The sequence below is a fragment of the Phalaenopsis equestris genome, unplaced genomic scaffold, assembly GCF_001263595.1.
Source record: "Phalaenopsis equestris unplaced genomic scaffold, ASM126359v1 Scaffold236085, whole genome shotgun sequence".
In the NCBI taxonomy this organism is placed as follows: domain Eukaryota; kingdom Viridiplantae; phylum Streptophyta; class Magnoliopsida; order Asparagales; family Orchidaceae; genus Phalaenopsis; species Phalaenopsis equestris.
The window spans coordinates 44828-69930 of NW_018253930.1; the positions used below are offsets into that span (position 1 = coordinate 44828).

Below are 25103 nucleotides of genomic sequence, written 5' to 3' on the forward strand. Positions count from 1 at the left end.
ATAATATGAAATTAAATTATACCCAATTTTTAGAAAATGTGAAAAAACCTTATATCATCCTTGGAGTTACCAAAGTCATATTAATCTTACTAATTTCATCAACTGGCTTAAATTGGCTATTGTTTTAATTTGACATCTATAAAACATCCAAATCTAAGAATAACTTCATCATTTTTTTTTTATTTATCCTAATTTTTTAATTACAAATAAATTTTTCTAAAGCCCGGAATAGAAAGCTACGATTTTTTTTTGCTACTCTCTCCCTAAAAAATATTACCTCAGCATCAGTACTCCAATGAGGAGGTGCCATGTATATAATGTTCGACCATAATGCCACGTGACACCTCCTCAATAGAATACTGATGCATCAGTAATGTTTTTTCCTCTCTTCCTTGACCTTTATACATCCATCCAAATTAAATAGATAGCATTGACCGCAAATGAACCATTGGAAATCAATAAAGCACCAAGAAAAAAAACTCCCTTGATTCCAGATTCCGCTTAATAGGATCTTCGGCTACTTTCCGCTCACCCAGACGTTACCCAAACGTAAGGTAGGCCTGCACAGCGCCAGTGAATTAAACCATGACCGATTTTCGTGTAGTATAAATATTCTCCCGTTGTAAGATGCTCATCCTTCCCGAAGCCGGCCAATGCCCTCCTGCTAGATTGCTATAATAGCGGGAGGGGGAAGGGGCGGCGGGCTTGGCGGCGTGTTTCTGCTCTGCGCCCGTGTCTCTGTGTCCGGGCTTTAGATCTTTTTGTTCTTTCGGTCAGCAAGAGTTTCTTGTTTTTTTTTTCTTGAAGATCTCTCCAGACCGAGATCTAATCTCTTGCTGAACTTGGTATTATACTTTGTAGAAACGGGATACCCGTTTCCGTTCATCTTCTGTCGTTCGTGATAGGGTTCGAGTGATTCAGATCTGAGGCTACGGTGTACCCGTGTAAGACGTTCCTCACCATGGATCTGTGGGCCAATAAACGTGGTCTTTTCGTTATCTTATTACTTCTTTTCCTATCCGCGTTTGCCTTAGCTCAGGTTAGCTTCTTGTTCCTTTTTTTTTTTTTTTGCTTGGTTCGTTGGGTTAATTGTAGTGTCTGTCTTTCGTTATTAGGATTTGGTTCATCCTGTTCTGGTTACTTTCAGGAAGCAAGAGTGGGGAGTGACGAGAATGCGTCTGTAATGCCCTTAGATCGCCGTACCAAAGTAAAGAGATTTCCTTTTTTGTAAAATTGACCTTTTGTCTTGCTTTTGTCTTTTGAGTATCCGATTTAATGATGAGGTTACATTTAATTATTTGCGTCATTATTTTAAGTTTTTTGTTTTAGTTTTGTTATACGTACGTGATTTCAAATGCAGATGTTTCTGAGCTCAGTCAAAAGAGATGGCAAAAGTCTAGGTGTTGAACTTCCAGTAGGCCAAGATGGCGTGGGACTTTTTGATGCCTTCTTTGCTAGTCTATCCATGATACTCGTCAGTGAGGTTAGATTGCTTGTGTTGCAGTATTTTAATGGTGAATCGTTGTAGATTGAATTTATTGGAAAAAAATGGAGTCTCTGCTGTTTAGTTGTTACTTGTGAGTGAGATCTCATTTCTTTCTTTGGGAATTGTTTGTTATTTTACTAGATCGGTGATGAGACATTTATTATAGCAGCTCTCATGGCAATGCGGCATCCAAAGTCAATAGTCCTGTCTGGTGCGCTCAGTGCTCTTATTGTGATGACGGTAACACACTCAGCTTTTAATGCGGTTCCAATTTGCCCAAGGAATTGTACCAATTCTTTGTTGTTCCTTCTCCTTCTCCAATGTACCTATAAGCGTACAGACTTCTTTGCTTTTTTTAGTTGTTTCTAAATTTGTAGTTTTCACTGTGATGTCTTCAAAATTAGACTAAATTCAATCTTGTACTTGTGCCATTTTTAGTTGCATTGGCATAAAGCTATTCGTTTATTTTTATTTTTTTAAAGATGATATGCTTGATAATTTATTGTCCATAAAACTTTTGATTAGGATAATCATTGTTGATTGAATGAAATCAACGTCTACTTTCTGCTGTTAGGTTTTGTCAACAGGACTTGGTAGGATCGTGCCAAACTTGATATCAAGAAAGCATACCAACAATGCTGCTACTGGTACTATTTTATTCATTTTGTTTCATAAATTGCTCATAGTAATTTTGCAGGTAATTGCTTTTGAATGTTGAAGAAAATTGAGTATTTCAATTGATTGGTTTCTACTTTCACTTAATCAAAATTTTATTAATTATATTTCCTTTCATTTAGCAGCACATGCCGAATTCTTACCTTATTAAACTCTGTAAAGCTATCTCTAGTGAAAACCATGATGCCATTTAATTATAGAGTTGACAAGTGTTTCCTTGAAATGTCACTTCATTCAGTAAGATAGGATGTTAAATTGAAGTTTGCTTATATAGTGATCCTCGATTCATTTTTATTATTGCTTCTCTTATCTTCTGAGAGAGAGTTTACAATCAGTCCATTACTTATCTATTACCTCATGCCAGGTCATCAATTTGTGTACATCATGGAGCACATGCATTTTCTAGTTACATGAAATTCCCTTTTGTTTTTTTATATGACACATCTGGATTTTCTTATACTACTTCTTTCAATTCCATTATCTTAATATAATGATGTTTTATATCGTTTATGTTTTATCATTATTTGACATGCCAATATAATATGTTGACGACCAAGTTTAGTCAACTAAGGCCTTTCTGGGCTGATTAGGCTTGTTAATGGGTTACTAAAAACCACATAAATCAATTGGGACTAGAATGTATCAACCAAGGCTATATACTCCATCCAGGGACCAACCAAGTTATCTAAGTTCTTGTGGAATGAGTCATAAAAATGTTGTGCTAGTAGTTGGAAATTGAGTCCGTCATAACCATAATTGAATTAACTGTGGCATCTAGGGCAACCGTGACCACATCACATCTTTTGGGATCATGTTATACCAATGGGGGTCTATATAGAGCTATCTCGAGTCATATGGGACTATAGTGGTTTTGCTAAGATCAGTTGAAGGTGTTAGACTAACTAAAGAAGGTTAAATGGCCCTTTTTTGGCTTATACTGGAGCCAACAAGCCTCAGTCCTCAGGCTAAGCATGAGGAAAACGGCATATTGGTTTTCAATGTTCTAGTACCCTCAAGGAGTTCTAGAGACGAAGAGGGCTTGAATGAGCAGGAGCCAATTGGGCCATTTAGATTGAACGAGGAGCCAAATGAGAGAATACTAGATAGGAATGGGCTTGATGACAATAGGTTAAAAGAAGGAAATTGGGTAGGTAAGGAGGAGATTGGACATGTAAGAGTTGGTTGGGTGAAGGAGATTAAATGAGTGGGAGTTATTTGAGTAGAGATCAAATAAGCAAGAGTTTGTTGGCAAAGGTGAAATAATGGATTCGAGCTTATCATGTGAACGAGATCACATGGACAAAGTTGTTTATTCGAAGGAGGCTAAATTGGCAATAGCTAATTTACCTAATGAGTTGACTAGTTGTAATTGATTTGTCAAAGGTAGTTGAATGAGGATGAGTCTATTGATAAAAGAAGCTAGAAAATATGAGTTGATCAAAGAAGTAACTTAATTGAGCAATTGTCACAAAAAAATAGCTCCTAGATATAGCTTAAAAATTATTAGGAAAAGTCAAAATGCTTTTTCAAATTGGTGATCCCCAAATTCTTATATCTTACGGTCAAAATCTAAAACTCATTGAATAAATTGATGAGAATGACTATATATATCCTTGTTTGAGGGCTATATTGGAATAATTGAAATATTATTGATGCCCATTCGTAAAGAGCAATGAGAGTCATATAAATCTCTTTATCAATATCATTCTAGATTGGATTTGATGAAATGTTCTCGTGTCTTTCGAATCTACTTGCCCAAACCTTGCTTTGGTTGATTGTTGGCCTTGCATTCGACATATTTGCTTCGATTGTTGATCCTTTGAAAAAAAGCCATAAATATGTTTTCCATCCATAATTCTCATGACTAAGAATTGGAATTTTACGCAAGAAATCATGGGAAAAATTTTTAGGCACCATGCTTTTACTTTCAGTCAAATGAGAGAAGCCTAGAATAGAATAAGCTTGATGACAAAAAAAGCAAAAAATTAGGTTAAAAGGAGGAAATTTGCGAGGTAAGCAAAAGGAGACCGAACATGCAAGAGTTGGTTGGGTGAAGGAGATTAAATGAGTGGGAGTTATTTGAGTGGACATCAAATAAGCAAGAGTTGGTTGGACAAATGCGACATAATGTATTATAGCTTATCAGGTGAACGAGATCATATGGACAAAGTTGTTTAATCAAAGGAGGTTAAATGTGCAATAGCTAATTTAGCTAATGAGTAGACTAGTTGTGATTGATCTGTGAAAGGTAGTTGAATGGGCACATGTTTATCGACAAAGGAAGCTAAATAATATGAGTTGATCAAAGAAGTAACTTGGTTGCGCAGTTGTCACAAAAAAATAGCTCCTAGATATAGCTTAAAAATTATTAGAAAAAAGTCAAAATTCTTCTCTAAGTTGGTGATCCAAAATTCTTTTAGTTCACAGTCAAAATCTAAAACTCATACTTTGAATAAATTGATGGGAACAACTATTTATATTCTTGTTCGAGGGCTATATAGGAATACTTGATATATTATTGATGGTTATTCATAAAGAGCAATGAGAGTCATATAAACCTCTTCATTAATATCATTCAAAAATGGGTCTGATGAAAATATCCTCATACCTTTTGAACCTACTTGCCCAAACCTTGCTTTGGTTGGTTGTTGGCTTTGCATCAACATGTTTGCTTTGATTGTTGATCTGCTAAAAAAATCAAGAATTTTTTTCCATTCATAATTTTGTATAAAAATTGATCTTAATCTATTAGAATTAAATGAAAATATGACACTCAATGAGACACAATGGAGAAAAAAGATTCATATAGCCAACACACTTAGTGGGATAAAGGCTTGTTGTTGTATCCATTAGTTTCATGACTAAGAATTGGAGTTTTATGCAAGAAATCATGGGAAAAAGTTTGAGGCACTATGCTTTCACTCTTAGGCTAGTTAAGATACCCATTTTTAGTGCAAAAATAAATAAATAAATAAATAAATAAATAAATAAATAAATCTTTGTTGACCATAAAAATTGAAAAAAAATTAAAATTCTACCCGCTTCTGCCCTAGGATGCGATAACTCATCTCGCTCCTCGTCGTCTGCTATTCAAACCACAAAAGCCGCACATGAGACAAAAAAATGACACTAAAATCGAAAATCCCTCTCCATCTTCACTTCTCTTTGCTCGAAAACCTTCGCAGGAACCCTCATTTTCTTCTTAGTTTCGCATGACAAAGATGAACTTGCCCCTCTTTCTCCTCTTTGCTAGAGCCTTAACAGTACCAAATTGTTGGATCAAAGTTAGCTCCTCTTTCTCCTCTTCACCAGAGCCTTCACAGGACCAGACCACTGGATCAAAGCTAGCCCCATCCTCTCAATCCTGCTCATGATGCCTCATGAAACCTCATGATCCGATTCCTCTTTGCAATTCACTCTAGTCGAATCCCCTTCGACGTGATACAATTGCAACTAGAGTCGCTAAGAACGCAATGACAAGATCATCCTAGTTTGTTTACTCTGTCTCATGTGATCCAACCTGAAGCCCTTGCCAAAACTCTTACATGCCAATTCTCGTGATACAATCGCGATTGGAACCAACTAAAAACTAACAATGGGATCACAACGTACAAAAACCTCTAAAATTCCCATCTTTCGTCTTCCGCTATGCCCCAAACTGATGCTTTCATCACCTCTCCCTACTGTGTCTCATGTGTTATGGGCTCAAAAAATTCGATGCCCTAGACTTTCGTTGTTGATAGCTTTTTTTGTTCCGGGTCAAATTTTTAGAAGATAGATTAAATTGTAGGTAGGCACTATCTAGAGATTTTGCCCTCATTTTGCGAGGACTTTTTAGTCCGAAATTCGAGATTTCCTATAGGCACAAGTCTTTATGGTTAATTGCTCCTCTTAATTATAAAAGAGCACTTTCGATTAATGTTAGTCATTTAACACTAAATAATCGGCGTACAATATAACATTTATCACTTTGAGCTTAAAGTAGATGGTAGAAGAAGTGATGAAAAATCCAATGAAGATTCCATGGTTCCGTTATCCCAAGCCATCGTGTTTGATTATTTACTCAGTCAGAGGAGGTAGTTGACCCAATTTAACTAGAAGATTCTTGCCACCAATCATGGGTTGTGTCATCCAATGGACCCTTGTAGATTTGGGGTAGATGTTTGTCTAAGGGGATTAATTTAGGTCGACTTTAGTTAACATATACTTTATGCCAATCATTTGTACTCTTATGGTGCACAACTCAGAACATAGAAATCGTTAGGGAACATATATTCTATTGCCATGATCATAATATAATGATGTCATTTGATAATAATAATCACTTGGTCAGAGAGCTCTAGTTGTAATTGCTATTTTTTGTGGAGCATTTGAGCCAAGCCACGCGGATAGATGACTTGGGTCACATATTTACTAGCCTGGATTTGTTTTGAATTGAATATAGTGAACACTTAATGCGACACTCCCTTTGTGAGCTGAAGTCAAATAAAAAAATTATCACTTTTGACAAACTATTGCGAAGGTTTGATGAAATTGGCATTAAGTTTTAAATGATTGATTTTAACTTAGAATATTTTGATTTTTTTGTTTTAGGATTTTAAGTATTTTATTTTAATTTGAATGTCTTGATTTGCTATTTTGAAAACTTAATTTAAAAAAGGACTCCTCTGGTTGATATTTTCAGTCAACTCGACCACATTGAGGATTTGATTGCTTGATTTGAACCCTATCGACTTTACATTGATCATGCTTAATATTGACACATGATTTAATATGAAACTTGTCAACTCTATCATGTTTATAGAATGTCAGGTTCATGAATTATATTATTTGAATTCATCTAATTTTTTAAAATAAACCCATCCTGTTAAATTTTTCTATGAAATTAGTCATCATTAGGGATTTGATTGTTTGATTTGAACCCTGTCTACTTTATTTCTTGTTTGTAAAGGATCAAGTTTAATATTTATATATGATTGAATTTGAACATCATCAATTGTCTTGCTTACAAATGATTGGTATATATATATATATATATATTATTTGAACTTAACTTTGAAATTGCTTTAAACTTAATTTTGAAAATATACCTCCCTCGCGGTTGAAATCTTCTGTCAACTCGTCTATCATCAAAGATTTAATTTGAACATTTGAACATTTGTGATTGAAATTTTTTTGAAATATGAATATCTAGAAAATATTGGACTTTTCTACTCTAGTCTTTATAAGGAGGACTGAATTAGGTGATTTAGATTTACAAATTGTTATATTTGTGATTTGAACGTTATAGAAACTATTAGTCTTGTTAACTCCAGTCCTTATGAAGAGATGATTAAACCGGCTGAGTGTAATGACTGGATTTAAAATAAATAAATAAATAAATAAATGATATTGTTGTAGTTCAAACGAGACCGTCGCTCAGGAATCAAAATGATGAATACTTTCTCTTGTTTCATTCTACCGAACGTGCGAAGGAAGAAGTTGGAGAAGTATCAGAGGAGAAGAAGCCACTCATTCGAGTGAAGGAGGAAGAAGAAATAGCGATAGATGAGCTTGAACACTTGCACATAGGTCGTCCTTTTCAATCTCATCTCTTGGGCAAAAGCCATTTGACGATCATGTGAGGGAAGGAGAATGAAGAAGGGGGAGACGACGCTACGACCTACGAGAGATCACTGATTTTCGAGAAGAAGCTCTCAATGAGGAAGAAGCATTGAGCGGCTCCAGTGCGAAGGAAAGACGAAGGCTCGAGCCCTAATAGAGGAAGAGGAGCTCTCGTGCTTGCCGTAGGAGTCGGATCTTGCGTGCAGATGAAGAGCTCTAGTGCACTTAAGGGCTTTCGATTGATATATTAAGGGTAATTTTTAATATTTTATTTTAAGTTATTCAACAAAATGTTTATATATATTTAAGTTTATTATTTAAATTTTAAATTTAAATGCATTTGAAATCAAGATCGAAGCTATTAAATCTCGAATTTTGAGGAAGATGGACGAGAATATTTGTGAAAGAGATCAAGATAACTGAGGTAAATGTTAAGGAACAATGCTATTTAGATTTTTAATTACATTAACTGAATTGCATATAAAGAAGTTATATGGATTTTGTTATGTTAATCTAAATTGTAAAGCAGAAAGGAATAATTAACAACAGTAAATGAGGGATTAAAGAAGATTCTAAAGGAATTGTTAACCTTACAATAAGAGGAATTGAGATAAATTTCAATTATGCATCTAATTTATGATTAAACACTTAATTCTAAGATAATGTTAATATGAAATTTATTTTAAATTAGGTTTGGAAGATTGGCAAGGACTTTGGGCTTGTTTACGCTTGCGAGGGAGATGTGCGCTTGCTAGTCAGTAGATCAAATAATTTATTCAGGTAAAACTTAAATTAGGAGTTAGTTTACTTTTAAATAAATTAATATTAAACTTTGATGATAATATAGATTATTTATCCTCAATAATTTAATCCTAAATTATGTCAAATTAGCATATTAAATTGTAGTGATAAAATTATGCTACATAAATTAAATGGTGGATTTAAATAGATACATATTAATATCAAATTTCATAAAATGTTGGGAATTAAATATTTCAATTCTAAATAATGATAAATCATTTAATTAATTTACTAATAATAATATTTTATAATTGATGATAAGTATTCTATTTTATAAGAGATTTTAGAACTAAAACAAATAAAGATCATCTGAAAGCAAGGTGAGTGTTTGTACTTTTAAATTATAGTAGTACTTAGTTTCTTCTAAATCTGATATACTATTTTTATTGTTTAGCTATATTTTATATTCTAAAACTAAAATCAAAATGATTTATCTACTCTTTCAGTTTATTTGATCATATTGAGTTATATGTTATTGATGTTTCTATATGTTCAACAAATGCATAATTCAAGATATTATATTATGACTGTTATGAAAAAAATGAGAATGAGAATTACTATTTTGATTGCATGCATGTAAAATACTTGGTTATGATGAAGTCGTCCCATTATGGTACTAACGGAGGAATACTATGATACCCGTACATGTAATTGAAAAATGATATTGATATTTAAGTATCTTAACTGGTATAAGTTTGTTGATAATGTTTCTGTGATGGTTGTATATAGATTAATATATATTGATAGATAAGAAATACAGTAAGACATAGTGAATGTTTAAAATTTCATTGAATGATCATATTAGACAACACAAACCTTCAAATGCTTTTAGATTGATTTACATAAAGTTTAAACTGGCATGCATATTATTTTCTTCTATTTGTGTTACTATAACATAAAAGTACGAGTATTTACTAGTTATAGTTAGCTTACTGTTATTTTTAAATTATCATTTCATGTTTAAATTATTTGATTAAAATATGAACAATAGAAAATAAAATATTTATAGAGGTAAATTTAACGGTACTTCTTTAATTTACTTTCTTTAGTTGCTCTTTAAATGTTAGTTATAGAAAATAAATATAAAAAATATTAATTTCCTCCATCTGTTTCTGCCTTTGATAATTTCAAACTCCGGACCGTGTCATGATATTGAGTGAGACTTATAATTCCGCCTTATAATCAAAGCGAAGAGCGTGCATAGTTTGATTATCCTGAATTTTGTTTTAACATGAGAGTTCCATAATTTATAATAATCATAGATTTTTTGAAGGAATTGCATATCCTTTTCAAAACCAAATTATTTGAGTGAATATTTAACCTTAACCCACTCAACATTCTTATACCATTTATTTAGACATTTCATATATTGGTTGGAACACATACAGACTGATTCTGCTAATGCACATGCATCACACATACATTTTGAAACAAAATATTACAGTTATGAAATATCTTTAAATTCAAGTGAAAGGCATTAAATCATCAAAATTTTGCTAGTTACACCAATACTGTCTTTTAGATGGTTTAAAAGCATTTGGACCGTTTAATAAACACGTCTTTTCACAATTTTTTAAGGTAGGTCATTGAACTATAATATATCATTAAATTTCGTAAAATTTGAAATCTATTGAAATAATAGAATTTTACTTAGATATTGATTTTTTGGCTCACAAGCAAAGCTATATTTTGAACTTTAAAAGAGTTGCCTTCTATTCGCTGGCATTTATAATGTGAATTCCGTGGCGAAAAGACATTAAGTTTGTGTTTTAACATTTAAACATGATATTTATGTCTAAAGTTTAGCCCTAATTTATGATATTTCTTATTTAAGTCAAATTGTCAGCCCTTAAGTTTAGTCTCAATCAAGCTTAACCTCAATTTATATATATTTAAACAGATCACATAAAGATTTATTTACATTAAAGCTTAGATTTTTATTGGATCACTTTCAAATATAATCAAATCCAAGAATCTTAATTCACAATATATGTTTCCATTTGTTTCCATTTTTATATCATTTCAAAGTATAAATAATTCAATTTCTTAAAAGCATTTGCAAGTCCAAATTCATTTGAAATTTTGCTAGTCTCTCGACGTTGTGCTTGTTTAGGGGGCTGCATCAGAGGTGTCTGGCCTGCTCAACTGTCAATAAGGCGCACTGATCAGTGTCGTGAGACACTACTGCTGTAGTGAGGACTTCTAATCCACTGGTCGATAAGTTGAGTGTAGGGCTCGCTTAACATGCATGAAAATGATGGGAACACAATTTCCTTGCATTTATACCTTTGTTTGGGAGGGGGCGATGATGACGGTGGAGTAAGATCGATAGACCACTGGGTTACTATACAACTCTCCCTCTCCCTCCTTTTATACCTCTAATTTTTATAATATATAATATATACTATCTATAAAATATATTATATTTAGAAAAGGCAAGGTTCTTTTTTGGGGCTATATGGAGTAGAGAGGTTCTCAGCTTGGGATTTCGTGTGAGAGACAAGGAGTAAAACAGGGAATGAATTGTGAGAGGCGCAGGTTTCACTTTATTTTGTGAAACTGAGCTTATAAATATGGAAATAAATTATTGGCTTCGGTTAGAGCTTGAATTGCATGAATACAGGGAGAGAGGTGAGATTGGTTCTCAATTTTTCTTCGAGCGTGAAGAGCAAGCAACCAGAAGAGATGAAATATGAGTTTCGAAGGTCTCTATATGCCACAATCACTTTGTTGCTGGTCCAACTAGTTCCAGTTGCAGCTATATGCGGGATGGAAGCTGTGCGCATGATATAGGAAAGAATAAAAAGTTTCAAAGGTCTTTTCAGACAATGATTCCGCCGTTTCTTTCACTACTAGCCCTAGTCGTGAAGTCTCAGATGTCTTCTTAGGCTGCGATCCTGTTATTCCATCTCAATTAGCTCTATTCGTGACTATAACATGAGAGGAGTAGGTAGACAGAGAAGGACAGACGAAAAACTTGATTCTGTCATTCGAACAGGGAGAAGTTTTGGAAGTCTCGGCGCAGTGCAATCTCGTTGTTGGTTTTATAACCTCAATTATATTGCTATTATATCTGTCGTTATTTGTACAGTTTTTGAATCTTAAAGTTGCTCCTCTTTGGTAACTTTAAAGATTTTCCTTGTACACTTTTTGCGATTCTAAGTTATTCTGCCATATTTTTTTATTAGAATATTACTGTTATAGCCAATTATTAATAAGTTGTTTGAGCTAAAAAAAATTAATGCTGTTGTGCAACTGTTACAGCCTGTATCTTTTATTAATAACCAGGTTAAAATATGCGATGTTGATTTTGCTTTATGGTTGCTATTGATGGCTTTTCAGTCTAATTGTTCTCTATGGTTATATCCACTTTAATGTAGTGCTCTATTTGTTCTTTGGACTCCGTCTTCTGTACATTGCATGGAGATCTGATTCTAAATCATCTCAGAAAAAGGAAATGGAAGAAGTACGTGCTTCAACTAGAATCAAATAAATTATTTGTGAATCTGCCTTTCATATTTTAAGTTTTATAGCTTTTCTGTAATTGTTACACATTTTCTTGCTAGATTTTTTTTTTTTTTTCGGTCATCTTTTTAGAATTATACTAATAGGTGATTTCATTGGAAGTTTTCTTCAACTGTTGTTCTTTTCAATCTATTTTCAATCGCGTGTGCATGAAATGCAAGTTATAAGAATTCATTCCCACGTTATTTAGTTATTTAAAAATCATAATTTTGGTCTATACCTATTCAGTTATAGAAAATAATGCAAAATATGTTATAATTCTAAGCATGGATGCCCGCAAGTAATTCGTTCTTTGGTTTTCCCCTTGCTCTTATAAGTTTCTGAAGCGCTTATATATGAGTCATCTAAGAAATTCTTGTAAAACTGAGTGGTTTTTCTATGTTGAACCATTGTCTATAGCTTCATCTGCTTGAATTGAAATAGTTACTGTTTACCTTTATCTAATATAGGTGGATCGTATGGATATTGTTCCGTCTTTTATATTATTATTCTTTGATTCAACGCTTATATCTACACTGGCAGTTACCCAGTAGAACAGCGCAAGCATGGTAGAGCACATGATATCTACACTTTATCCAAGTTAAGAATTTTCAAATAGGTGGATGGTTGCACATAGCGCTCCTAGTCCTGTAATTTTTTGATACTTTAGGTGTAGCTTTGTTGAGTTGGTGTGGAATGAGCTTAAAAAGATATGCAAGAAGTAAATCATAGAGTTTTTGCTATTTTCTATAATAGTACGTTGATAGATCTTGAGTTAAGTTAGTGTCATTGTAGTTCAAATCTCTCATTTGATTTGGTAGCTCAGGGATCTTTGGATCATGGATGGCTTTTCTTAAGATTGCTTTTGACTAGCCTTTTTAACGGCATGGAATTAAAAGCGTGATCAAATCCATAACCATAAATGGTGTGATTGGTATGATATTGGCTTTACAATGATTTTCGCATGGTTCTATAATATTATATTATATAAAAGATTTTATCTAGTACATGACATTTTAATATAACATCTTAGGGATTGTTGTATGGGTATAAGGCCTAAAATTTTGCATGAGTATTGAGATGAGACACAAGTCTTAAGTCTCAAGATCAATAAATTAAGTAATATAATAAGTATTATATTTATATCGAAGTTTGAAATAAAAATTAATATATTAATAGTCTAATGTCGAATCATGAAGTAAAAAACGTCGTACAAATATCAAATCAAGATAATATATCAAAATAAGATTATAATAATTTAATAAAATAAGTGTCTCTTTGTCTCTGTCTCTATCTCCCTCTCTCTCTGTCTCTCTCCCTCTCTCTCTCTCTCCAATTCTTACATTAAAGTAAGAACATAATAAGCTACTAAGATGATAATTTTAAATTGAAAAGTCTCTAGCACTTCTATAACTCAATGTGTCTTCATTAAAATCATTGTCATAATAAATTAAATTTTCTATTGCCTCATTCATCCACAATTGTTTCAATATTCTCCCAATCTTCTGTTATCATAGATGTAATCATCTTTTGCTTTCCTAGTCAATAAAAATCATTACAAATATTAATTAAATATTAAAATGTTGACTATTGATGCCTATAACTTCAATTATTCAAAATTTAGTTGAAGCTTTTATCTGTTAATTTCTTGCTGTCTTTTGTTATGCTTATTGGTGTTATTTCTATCTTCTTTAAAGAAATCAATATTGAGATCTATTTGTTATAAATTGTCTAATGTAACTTTATTTTCTTCTATAAATTATTCGTCTTCTAATAGCATGCCATTACAAATTAAGAGATCTTCATCATCCATTAAAGCCTTCATTTTAAATCTCAATCTTTAATTTTTTATGGTACATAATGTAAATCAAAAAGTTCACTCTTGTGGTAGTCAGATGACTTCTCTTTTTGGCATGAGCTGGATTTTATGTATTCCAATTTCACTGTCATCTAGCTGACCATATGTAACACTTGGTATTTTTCTAAAAATTTTTTGATCTTTTGATTGGCATCATTAAATTGTATCCAACATTCAATTAAATTTGAAAAAGTACATTAAAAGTAACATACAAATTTGTTTGAACTTTATCGAATAAATGTTAAAAAATACATGGGGGAACTTTTTTGTAATAGTTAGTTTTATTTATAAATGCATGTGAGCGTTTTTGTTTTATTTTTATTCTACCTTACTGTTACCTTTTCCAAAACATGCTGTTTCCCAGCATCGACATTAGAGTTCTAGGTTATGCTAAAAAGAAACTATAACATTTGTGTGCTAGGAATTTGAATGATGACGTGCAGCAGCAATTCATGAACGAAAAAAGAAAGTTTGAATTTATGATAGTTGCCCACTGGAGTGAAGTTAAATAACAAATCTAATAGATTTTCAATGAACTATTCATCAACCCCAAAAGGGTGTTTTTTTTGGATATGAAGTAATTTAGGCTCTTCTGGCTGCTTTTTTTTATAAAGATATGTTTTATAAAATGATGATTTTATTTGATAAATGTTGTATTTGAAAATGAAATCATATTTAAAGAATTTTTAAGTTGTATTTTGGGTTTAAATGAAATATTTGATGTCTGATTTTATCCAACTACAAGCCAGAATATAGTAAACCACCGTGTTTTCTAAATGCATTTTCAAGCAACCGTGTTTTTCCTTAGATAAACTACAAAGAGTTTCAAAGAGGTTTAATGTGGTAATGAATTTATTGTTTATTTAGCAATTGAAGTCTATTATCAGCACGACGCCATACGAGCACATATAATGTTGCAAAACTCGTTGAAATTTAATGAAAAGCCAGAATATTTCATTTATGTTATGGTCAATCTCTCCTTAAAAATTTAATTCCAACGTGCTCTCAGTTGTGTGAATCCTTTGGAAAATACAGGTAGAAGAAAAGCTTGAAGCTGGGCAAGGAAAATCAGTGTATCGTCGTTTATTATCCAGATTTTGCACGCCTATTTTCCTAGAGGTATGTTTATACAGTGTTGTGCTCTTTTTATTTTTTTCTATATGGCATTTTTTTAGGAAGATTTACATACATACCACTCAATTCCTATGTATTTACATATCTAACACCTAAACTTCAATTTTTCCATATATGCCCTATGCATGAAAATGTGTATTTTACTTTTGAAAAAGTTTAAGTAGTATTAATATCAGAGTCACCCAATCAACAATAGAAAAATCAAATATCATTGTTCAATTCAAAATAGAAAAATATAATCTCACAACCAAAATAGAAATAACAACAGACACGATAAATAACACACGACTAAGGTGAATCTCAGGTGATGGCGGTGGCCATTAGGGGCTTTGAAAAGCTGGGCGACAATGTGGTAAAGGTGCAGGATTGCGGGGAATCAGCGGTACGACCACATCAACTTGGTGTTTTATGCGGTAGCGTTCCAGGAATGACGGGAACTAACTGGAATTCAACAAAAATAAGCTTTCTTGGGGCGCGCGGATGAGAGGGAACAACTGCGGGGTGAGCTTCTTGGGGCGGTAGCAAGTGTGGGAGGGTGGATTGGTGTCTGGAGAGACGTGGAGGGGTGGGGGTGCTGCCCATCAACAACGACACCTTGTTGTTTGATGTAGTGGCAGTAGGTCAAGTGTGTTGGAACAATTGACAGACATAAGCAAGAAGGGGTTCTGGGCGGCGGTAGCAGGTGAAGGGTGTGGAGGAGCGAAGCAGAAGACCTAGGATATCAACGACATTGAAGAGGAGGGAGGGGAAGGCGATGACTGCAGAAATTCATCAATATATGTTTTGTGGGGCGACTGCAATAGGGATTGGGGGGCACCACTTGATTTTTTTGAAGATCACCACATCAAACGTGCTACAGCTGGAGGACGACTCGCATTTGGATGCATCGTTAGAAGTGAAAAACCAGGACGTCGACAACTATCCTGAAGAGAAACACAAAGGGGTCGTGGGGGTGTTACTGATCAACAACGATACTTTATTGTTTGATGCAGTGGCAGTAGGTCAGGTGTGTTGGAACAATTAGCAGACATTAGCAAGAAGTGGTTCTGGACGGCGGTAGCAGAGGAGGGGTGCGGAGGAGCGAAGCAGAAGGCCTGGGACATCAACGACATTGAAGAGGAGGGAGGGGAAGGTGATGGATGAAACTATAGAAATTTCTCAATATATGTTTTGTGGGGTGACTCCAACAAGGAAAAATGATGGCGACAACGAATGAAGGATGGGGGGGGGGAGTGGAAAAGTGAGAGATAAATACTCTCGAATGAGTGAGCTACATCCAGAGCACTATCTGATCCTTTGGAAGGAGATCACCACCTCGGACGTGCTGCAACCAGAGGACGACTCGCCTTTGGATACATCCCTAGAAGAGAGAAATCAGGTCATCTGCGACTATTCTGAATAGAAACATCTTAAAGCTGAAATCCTAAAACATTGTAATCACATGTATAAGCCTTAGATAACTAGAATTGTATCCTCCTATAGAAAAGAGGCGTCAAACCAACTTGGTAGCACCGGTCAGACCTCCCAAGTCTTGACCCATTTGGTCCAGATGAAGGAATTGCGAAAAATAGTTCCGCGGTATTGGAGCTAATGTCGCAATATAGTAGCACGCTGTAGAATACGTCATTTAAATGCCTCATGAGTAGTTCCCGTGCCAGTCTCCCCGGATGGAGTGAGCTTCAATCTCATCATTCAAAGCTTTTGTCTCCTCATAGTAGTGAAGTCAGCCCAATTGAAGGTTGCAGAAATATTGCGAGCTCCCAACAAGTCAATCATGTAGGTATCATTCCAAAACACATCCTGATAAAATAAGTATCCATCCATTTTTGGCATAACTAGAGCTGGAGCTGCATAATGACATAGGTTTTCATGAGCCAAATTCCAAGAAAGTAATTCTACTTGAATAGATTTATATGATAAGCAACTTTGACTGGATGAGTCAACTCTAGAATAAAATCTAGGCAAGTTGGACTACATTGAAGTATAACCGCTCAAGAGATGCCTCTGTCTTCTTCTCTAAAAAGACTTGAATTCCACTATAGGATGTGCTTTTCCCCAAAGATCCTACTGTGATTTTCAATGTTGTGGTTCATCCATTATGTCTGAACATCTATCGATGGGTGCACTGTTAAATTTACCCTTACTAAGGGAAGTTCAACATGTCAGAGATGAAAAGTTTTGCTCAACTTTTGAAAGGTTTTATGAAGTTATATGCCTGGATGAGTCAACTCTAGAATTAAATCTATGGCAATATGGACTACACTGAAGTGTAACACTCAGAAGATGCCTCTGTCTTCTTCTCTAAAGACTTGAATCCCACTGTAGGATGTGCTTTTTCCCCAAAGATCCTAATGTGATTTTAAATGTTTTGGTTCATCCATTCCGTCCGATCATCTATCGATGGGCACACTGTTAAATTTACCACCCAAATAACTTCATAGAACCTTCCAAAAGTTGAGCAAAATATTTCATCTCTAACATGTTGGACTTCCCTTAGTAAGTGCTATTCTGGGAGTAGATTATATATCTGAAAAGTCTGAAAATATATTTTTTGAGGTTGCCCTATGCCTGGCATCAGCTTCTCCTCAACTCTTTGGCTCGTTCAGACATTCAATGTCAGCCTTGCTTATGCTCATTTCCATGCCGACAAAAAAATAGTTCGAGGCATTACTACCTCATACTTTACATTAACGCCCATTAACTAAGGTTCACTACCTTCTAAAATATACTATTAACCAACTGGAATCTCTCTTTTAGGTTTAATTGGAATCGATGACATCTCTTCCTTGTTAGCTGGTAGTTGACACTCATTTTTGTCCTCACTTTCTTTAATGTCTACTATGTAATTGTTCATTTCTTTAACTGCTCCCTGATATGTGAAAGAGATTATTCTTCTAATTTAGCTATTTAATTCTATATGCCCAAATCTATGACTGTTGATGTACTTTTTGGCGAGGAAAAATTTGGAAATGCTGGTTGGCTTCACATGATCTTCTAAATCAGCTTATCCTCAGGCGAGGTTGGCTTAGATGTTCCCCTTGAGGTATTTTGGCTGTAAGATCATGAAGTTGAACCTTGCTTATAAGATGTGGTGGTAGCTTGGTGATGTGATCCCTCCACGTTTGAAGCCGGAGTCGGAACATCCGATGTGTAGTGAACTGGTTGGTACTTGCACTATATCTTCTATGTCATCATGGATCATGTAGTGATTGTCTTTTCTCTAATGTTAACATACATGGTTCAAATTTTTCCATTAAAAGAATGCACTCTTTTTTAACTTGCTTGCGACTAGTTTCACCTTTATGTCCGGTGGAACCTTCTGGTACTCGATGAAAAGTTTCACAGTCTGAAGCCAAGCCACTTGATGAACTCGCCTGAATCTAAGTGATTGTATCACAACTCGGTCTGATAGCTTAGCATTAACTAAATCAGGTACAATATAAACATTTCATTTACTTTCCACAAATTTTCAGAACATCTAATAAATATAAGAGTCTCTAAAAAATCACAAAATACAACACAAAAATCTAAATATCCAAAAATAATTGCATAGTCTGCAGGCAACATCTCAAATTAGCATATAACAAAAAATTACTATCCAGAAATAAACAATATAAAGAAACTATTATCATAATATCTATCAGCTGTATTTCTTCTCATGTAAACTAAATATTTTCTGTCAGACATATCAATCTACAACTTCTCTTTTTTAGACATAAATATTACTACAACTTAGTGAACAATTACAATGTTAATATGCATTAAATATATATGCAAATGCTATGTATGAATAAACAAAAGAAATTTAGTTTATCACTTAATGAAACTTTAAGTTTTCATTTTAAATTTAACCCTTTTCATTTTAAGTTAAGTTTTTTTTAACCTCTTTAAAAATTCATATTAGGATATTATCGTACCTGAAGGCATTCTCAAAATTGTATCATAGATACCTTGGAAAATTTGCACCTAAAAACTTATTTTAACTATTTTCATTATCTTTATCGTGTACGGGTACATTATATCCCTTGTCAGTACCATCTGAGAGTAATCTTAGTTGACTTAATCATTTACGTTTCATTTTCTTTAATTAAATTCATTTATAGGCATAATAATCATTTTTTTTATTTTCTCATTTCGTTACCTTTAATTCTCAAACTCACAATATGACATAATTATAAAAATATCTATCTAAAGCATTAAAGAAATTATTTATTAAATTATCATTAATTTAATACATCTAAAAATAATTACTTGCCTTTGTCTTAAAAGACCTTTATAAAAGTTTATCCATTAACTTCCTTGATTATCACTTATATCAGTTAAATGTTCATATAATTATAAGAATCCCATCTTAAAAGAAAGACTTAAATATATCTATTTTATTTAAATATTTTTCTTCCAAATAACTTTTGAATAAAAAATTCTCAACTAATTGCACTAGTAAAAATTTAAAATCTATCTAATGATATGTAATTAAAGTGAACACATAAAAATAAGTACATAAATCCTTACCTTGAAAGATTTCGTTTGCTTTCTTGTGCGCAAGATTACTCTTTTCCCCTTACAAGTCCATTTGATTTAGTACCTAATCTTTCGCCTTTAATATCTAATTAAGTTAAACCTATTATTATCATTTTGTAAGTAAAAAATTATTTCAATTCAAATACTTATCATTATAAAACCCCTAACTTACCTTTGTCTTCGGCCACACAAATTAGAGCTTCTGCTCTCCACTTCAAGCCCATGATTTTTCTTCTTCCATCGTACAGTAAGTTTGCGTCATCCTTTTCTCCCTCCCATCTAATTCGAGACGTAATTGGTTCAATCCTAACTTGAATACACTTAAATTTAACATTCAAATAATAACTTAAATATATATAAAATTTTAATTAAATAACTTAATTAAAATGAGTATTAAAACTCACCTTATATGTTTTGGTTGATAACCCTTTCCGCTCGCACCGCAATTCTCTTAGAGATTTGTACCTTCTTCCTTCGAGCGTGGTCTGCTTCCCCTCCTCTCGACAGAGCCGCATCCTTTCTTGCTTCCCCTCCTCTCGACAGAGCCGCATCCCTTCTTGCTTTTTCGGCCTTTTCTTCTCCTCTTTCGACTTATTCTTCTTTTATGTGAATATCTCTTCCGACACTCTAAGGCACGGGCTCCTCTTGCAACTTGAGATCTACCTCGCCTCCTCCTATTTCTTCCTTCGGCTAGGGATCGACGTGACAACGATGTCACGTGTGAGGCTTGGCTTCCCCTTTCTTTTGCACGAAGGCTTCGCTCCGCTTCAAGGCATGGTTGGTTCTCCTCCTTCATGCATGAAGTTTGCTCGCCTCCTCTCTTCACACAAAGAGGGCATGACTTCAAATCTCAAGCAATAGAAACACAGGACTCCTCTCCTTCCTTTTTCTTTTTTGCTCGACTAAGACACGACTCTTTCACATTTTGTCTTTCTTTCTCTCGCTCTCCAAATTTTCAAAATGAAAGATAGACTCCCAATTGCACCCCACTTCGATCTTAAGTTTAACTGTAGGGATGGTTGTCCCACATTGCCGATTCAATTTATATTTACTTTCAGTTATTATATAACATCAACACTGCCATACCTCTTGAATAAAGAATTTTTGTTGGAGATTTAAATGGACATGTCGGTAGAGTGTTAGAAGATTTCAGAAATATTCATGGTGGCTGTGATTTTGGAGTGACTATTGAAGAAAGTAAAGTCATTTTTGATCTTGCTTTAGCGTATGATTTTGCTATTACTAATACTTTATGCAAGAAAAGATGAGGGTTACGTTAGGTATTCGACAACCAGCGTAAAACTTGTCAAAAAAAATTATGACATGAATTCTTTTTATCATTGTGTAACTGCTAGGGCGTCCCTCGAAGTGGCGTGCTGTATAGCTTGAATATAGTGATAAGTGTGCAAGGGTCGTGACCGTTACACTGGCGCCCGGGTGGTGTCAAATAAACAAGGGTTTTCACATTACAAATGGATGCAGGTAAAGAAGTTAGTCGATGAAACTAATTAATTTAATATTAGGATAAGATCTTGGAATATAGGTACTCTCAATGGTAAATTAATGGAATTAGTTGATATTATGATTGATAGAAAGATTAAAAAGATTAAAGATTAATATCTTATGTATTCAAGAAACTAAATGAGTTGGAGAAAAGACTAAGGAGATTGATAACTTAGGTGCTCTCAATGGTAAATTAATGGAAGTAGTTGATATTATGATTGATAGAAAGATTAATATCTTATGTATTCAAGAAACTAAATGAATTGGAAAAAAGATGGTTCTTGGACATCTTTGTAATGCGTTCATAGTAATCTTTGTAATACATTAATAGTAATCTTTGATATTATGGTTCTTGGACATCTATCATAGTAATCTTTGTAATAAGACGAGAGAAGATTGATAACTACTGATATCCATAGTAGAAAGATGGTTCTTGGACATCACTTTGCGAATTTCTTATAAATAGTATTGTGACATGTCAACTCATCCAATTCTCCGACAATTATCTTTTCTGTGGCGTAATTAAGGTTTATGCGTTGATAGGTAGAAAGAGGTGCGTAGGAGTGATGTGGGGTGAGAGAAATTTTTGGGTGGTGGTTTTAAAAAATCAACAGAAGGAAGGGTTTTGGGGATACTAGAAATCCTATGATAGGATTAAGGTTAGGCTAGCTCTGATACCAAATGAAATCGTTAACCCAAACAATAATAGAAAAATAAAATATTATTGCTGAATTCAAAATAGGGAAATACAATCTCACAAACGGAAATGAAAATGACAACAAACACGACACACAACACATGACTAGGGTAAATTTTTGGTGGCGGTGATGGACCTTACGAGCTTTGGAAAAATGGATCCTGGGTGGGGAAGGTGCGGGATAGCGGGAAATCAATGATAACATCACATCAACTTTCTGTCCTGTGCGAAACGAACCGGTAATGGCTGGAATAGACAAAAAATAAGCAAAAATAGGCTCTTCCGGATCGTGTCGATGATAGGGAACAACAGCAGGGTGAGCTTCTAGAGGCAGTTGCAGGTGTGGGAGGGCGGATTGGCGCCTGGAGATACTTGGAAGGGCTGCCCGACAGTAGCAACACCTTGCTGTTTTGGGCAGTGGCAGCAGGATAGGTGTGCTAGAATAACAAGCGAACAATAGCAAGAAGGGGTTCTGGGTGGAGATACTTAGGGGGGCTGCCCGACAGTAGCAAGGGCAGTGACATTAGGATAGGTGTGCTAGAACAACAAGCGAACAATAGCAAGACGGGGTTCTGGGCAGTGGTAGCAAAGGGAGGGGAGCGGGGGAGCGGGGGAGCGGGGGAGCGAAGCGGAAGTCTTGGAACAGTAGCAATAGCGAAGAGGAGGGGAAGGCGATGGCGGCAGCCGGAACTACATAAATTCAAGAAGATATGTTGTGCGGGGCATGCTGCCACAAGAAAAGATGAGTGGGTATTTATCTCTGATTTTTTCCACCCCCAAGCAGCAACACCTTGCTGTTTGGGGCAGTTGCAGCAGGATAGGTGTGCTAGAACAACAAGCGAACAATAGCAAGAAGGGTTCTAGGCAGTGGTAGCTAAGGGAGGGGAGCGGGGAAGCGAAGTGGAAGGCTTGGGACAGTAGCAACAGCGAAAAGGAAGGGAAGGCGATGGTGGCAGCCAGAACTACAGAAATTCAAGAAGATATGCTGTGCGGGGCATGCTGCAACAGGGAAAGATGACGGTGGTAGTGAAAGGAAGGATGTGGGGGGTGGAAAAGTTGGAGATAAATACCCACTCGAGAACAAGCTATAGCTGGAGCACCACATGATCTCTTAGAAGAACATCTCGAACGAACAACTGAAGCATCCCTCGCCTTTGTATACAGCCCTAGAATGGAGAAATCGTGATGCCGATGGCTGTCTTGAACATAAAAATGAAAAAACTGAAAACATAGAACACCATAATCACATATATAAGCCCTAGATAATTAGGAATCCCCCTATGGTAAGGAGGGGCCATACCAGCATGGGAGCGCCAGTCGGCCCTCCCATGTCTGGGCCGGTTGGGTGAAAAACAGTCCCATGATACTGTAGTAGGGTTGCAGCACCGTAGCACTGTAGCAAACGTCGTGTAAATGCTTCCTGGTTAGCTACTGCGTTAGTGATATTGTTGGTGTGATGAAACTATTGGGTGTTATAAATTTAAGAGTAAAGATTAGGTGTTAGAGATGTAAATACATAATTAGTGGGTGGTATATATATGTAAATGCTCTTTTTTTATTTTTAGACTTGGAAATTCCCTATTAGTTTATCATGCTATTCTGTACGTGTAAACCGGCCTCTTTTTTATGTAGACATCCCAAATATTATTCTATCAATCCTTGAAACGGTATCCATGATGACAATCTTGAAAATGTTTGTTATTATGTTTTTTTTCTGTTCATGCAGTCTTTCATTTTGACATTTTTAGCGGAATGGGGGGATCGCAGCCAGATAACCACAATTGCTGTAAGCTCTCGTATCCCACTCGTCCTTTTCTGGGCTTGTTCTTGTTTGTGCTATCTCATCTAGCCTTTTTATTCTCAAGTTCGGCCTATGTTTACAATGTTTTCTCAAATTTCAACATTGCCGTTTGATTTTCATGATTTTTTATCAAATTAAACATTTTTATTTACCCGTCTGCGTTATGAAATTCAAGCCGGGTTGGGAATAGCTGATTCATGATATGTGCAAATAGTGTAAAGAGATGCGTTGAGCGAAGTAATAATTTGGCATTTTTTTTCATTATTATTATTTATCAATGTGATCCCTGAACTAAAAGTGATTTCATTTTATAGCTTGCCATTAATTCAAGTATATATTTCATGTAGCTGGCTACTCATAAGAATGCTGTAGGAGTAGCTGTAGGTGCTACATTAGGCCACACGGTATGTACATCAGTTGCCGTCGTGGGAGGGAGCATGTTGGCATCCAAGATCTCTTCAGCGAACCGTAGCTACCATCGTAGCTACCATCGGCGGTCTGCTTTTCCTCGGATTTTCCGTCTCTTCGTTCTTCTATCCTCCATTGTGATTTACATAACATTTTGGAAACCTTACGGATTATGTTTATTCATACTCTAATTTTGCTTGCTGTTGATTTCTCTTCTTTTCTAGTTTATTTATTGACATGAAATTAAGCTCTAATATCGGCTTAAACTTTACTCTTTTTTTTTTCAATATATGAAAGTAATAGATTATTGAAGTCAATTCTTCAATTACATATTATTTTGTCTATAGACTGCTATGTTCTTCGAGTTGTCACATTTCGTTATTTCCTACTAATCGAATGTTATCGCCTTTCCTGTTGTTTTTTATTTTATTTATTTGCCTCATAGCTGTGTCAAATTTTTTTTGGAAATGTTAAGTGTGATTATGTTGTTAAAGTGAAGTGTTCACAATTCTAGGAACTGGACTTAATCTAGTTAGCATTTTCCTTTGGGATGGTTACTTGAAGTTATATGAACTCTTGTTTTTCAAAATTGTAAAAATTGATAAATTTATTTAGTATTAATATTGATTTTAATGTTCACCACTGCCGTCGAAACACCATCTAAAATGAGAACTTTAATTTTATATTCATTTATGAATGAATATACTTTCTTAAAAATGTGTTTTGATGAATGCTTAATGCAGTAATACTCAAATAAAAAAAGAAAAACAAGTAAAACATGGGAGAGGGTTCTGAATTTTGTGATTAGAAGTGGAGATGAAGAAATGTGCAAGTGCAGGCTTGCATTTCTTTCTGTTATGTTAGAAAAATATCTAATTTCTCATGTGCCATTAACAATTTTCTATCTAACATGTTTCTCGATGTATTTTTGAATAAAATACTTTTTAAATTCAAAAAGAAGGTTATCGTGGTCTTGATTTCAATAAATTTATAATCAAATTTATTTGCTCCATAGGGTAAAGTTATTAACATAAGAACGAGTTATAATCTAGGTCAACTCAAGCTTAAATAAAGTCGTTGAAGCATAATTGGAAGCTTTAGTTCGTTCAAT

General features: G+C 34.5%; 1 pseudogene; it reads left to right on the forward strand.

Moving 5' to 3' along the window:
- Positions 1–521: 521 nt before the first annotated feature.
- On the forward strand, positions 522–24336 carry LOC110039270 (annotated as a pseudogene).
- The last annotated feature ends 767 nt before the right edge of the window (positions 24337–25103 follow it).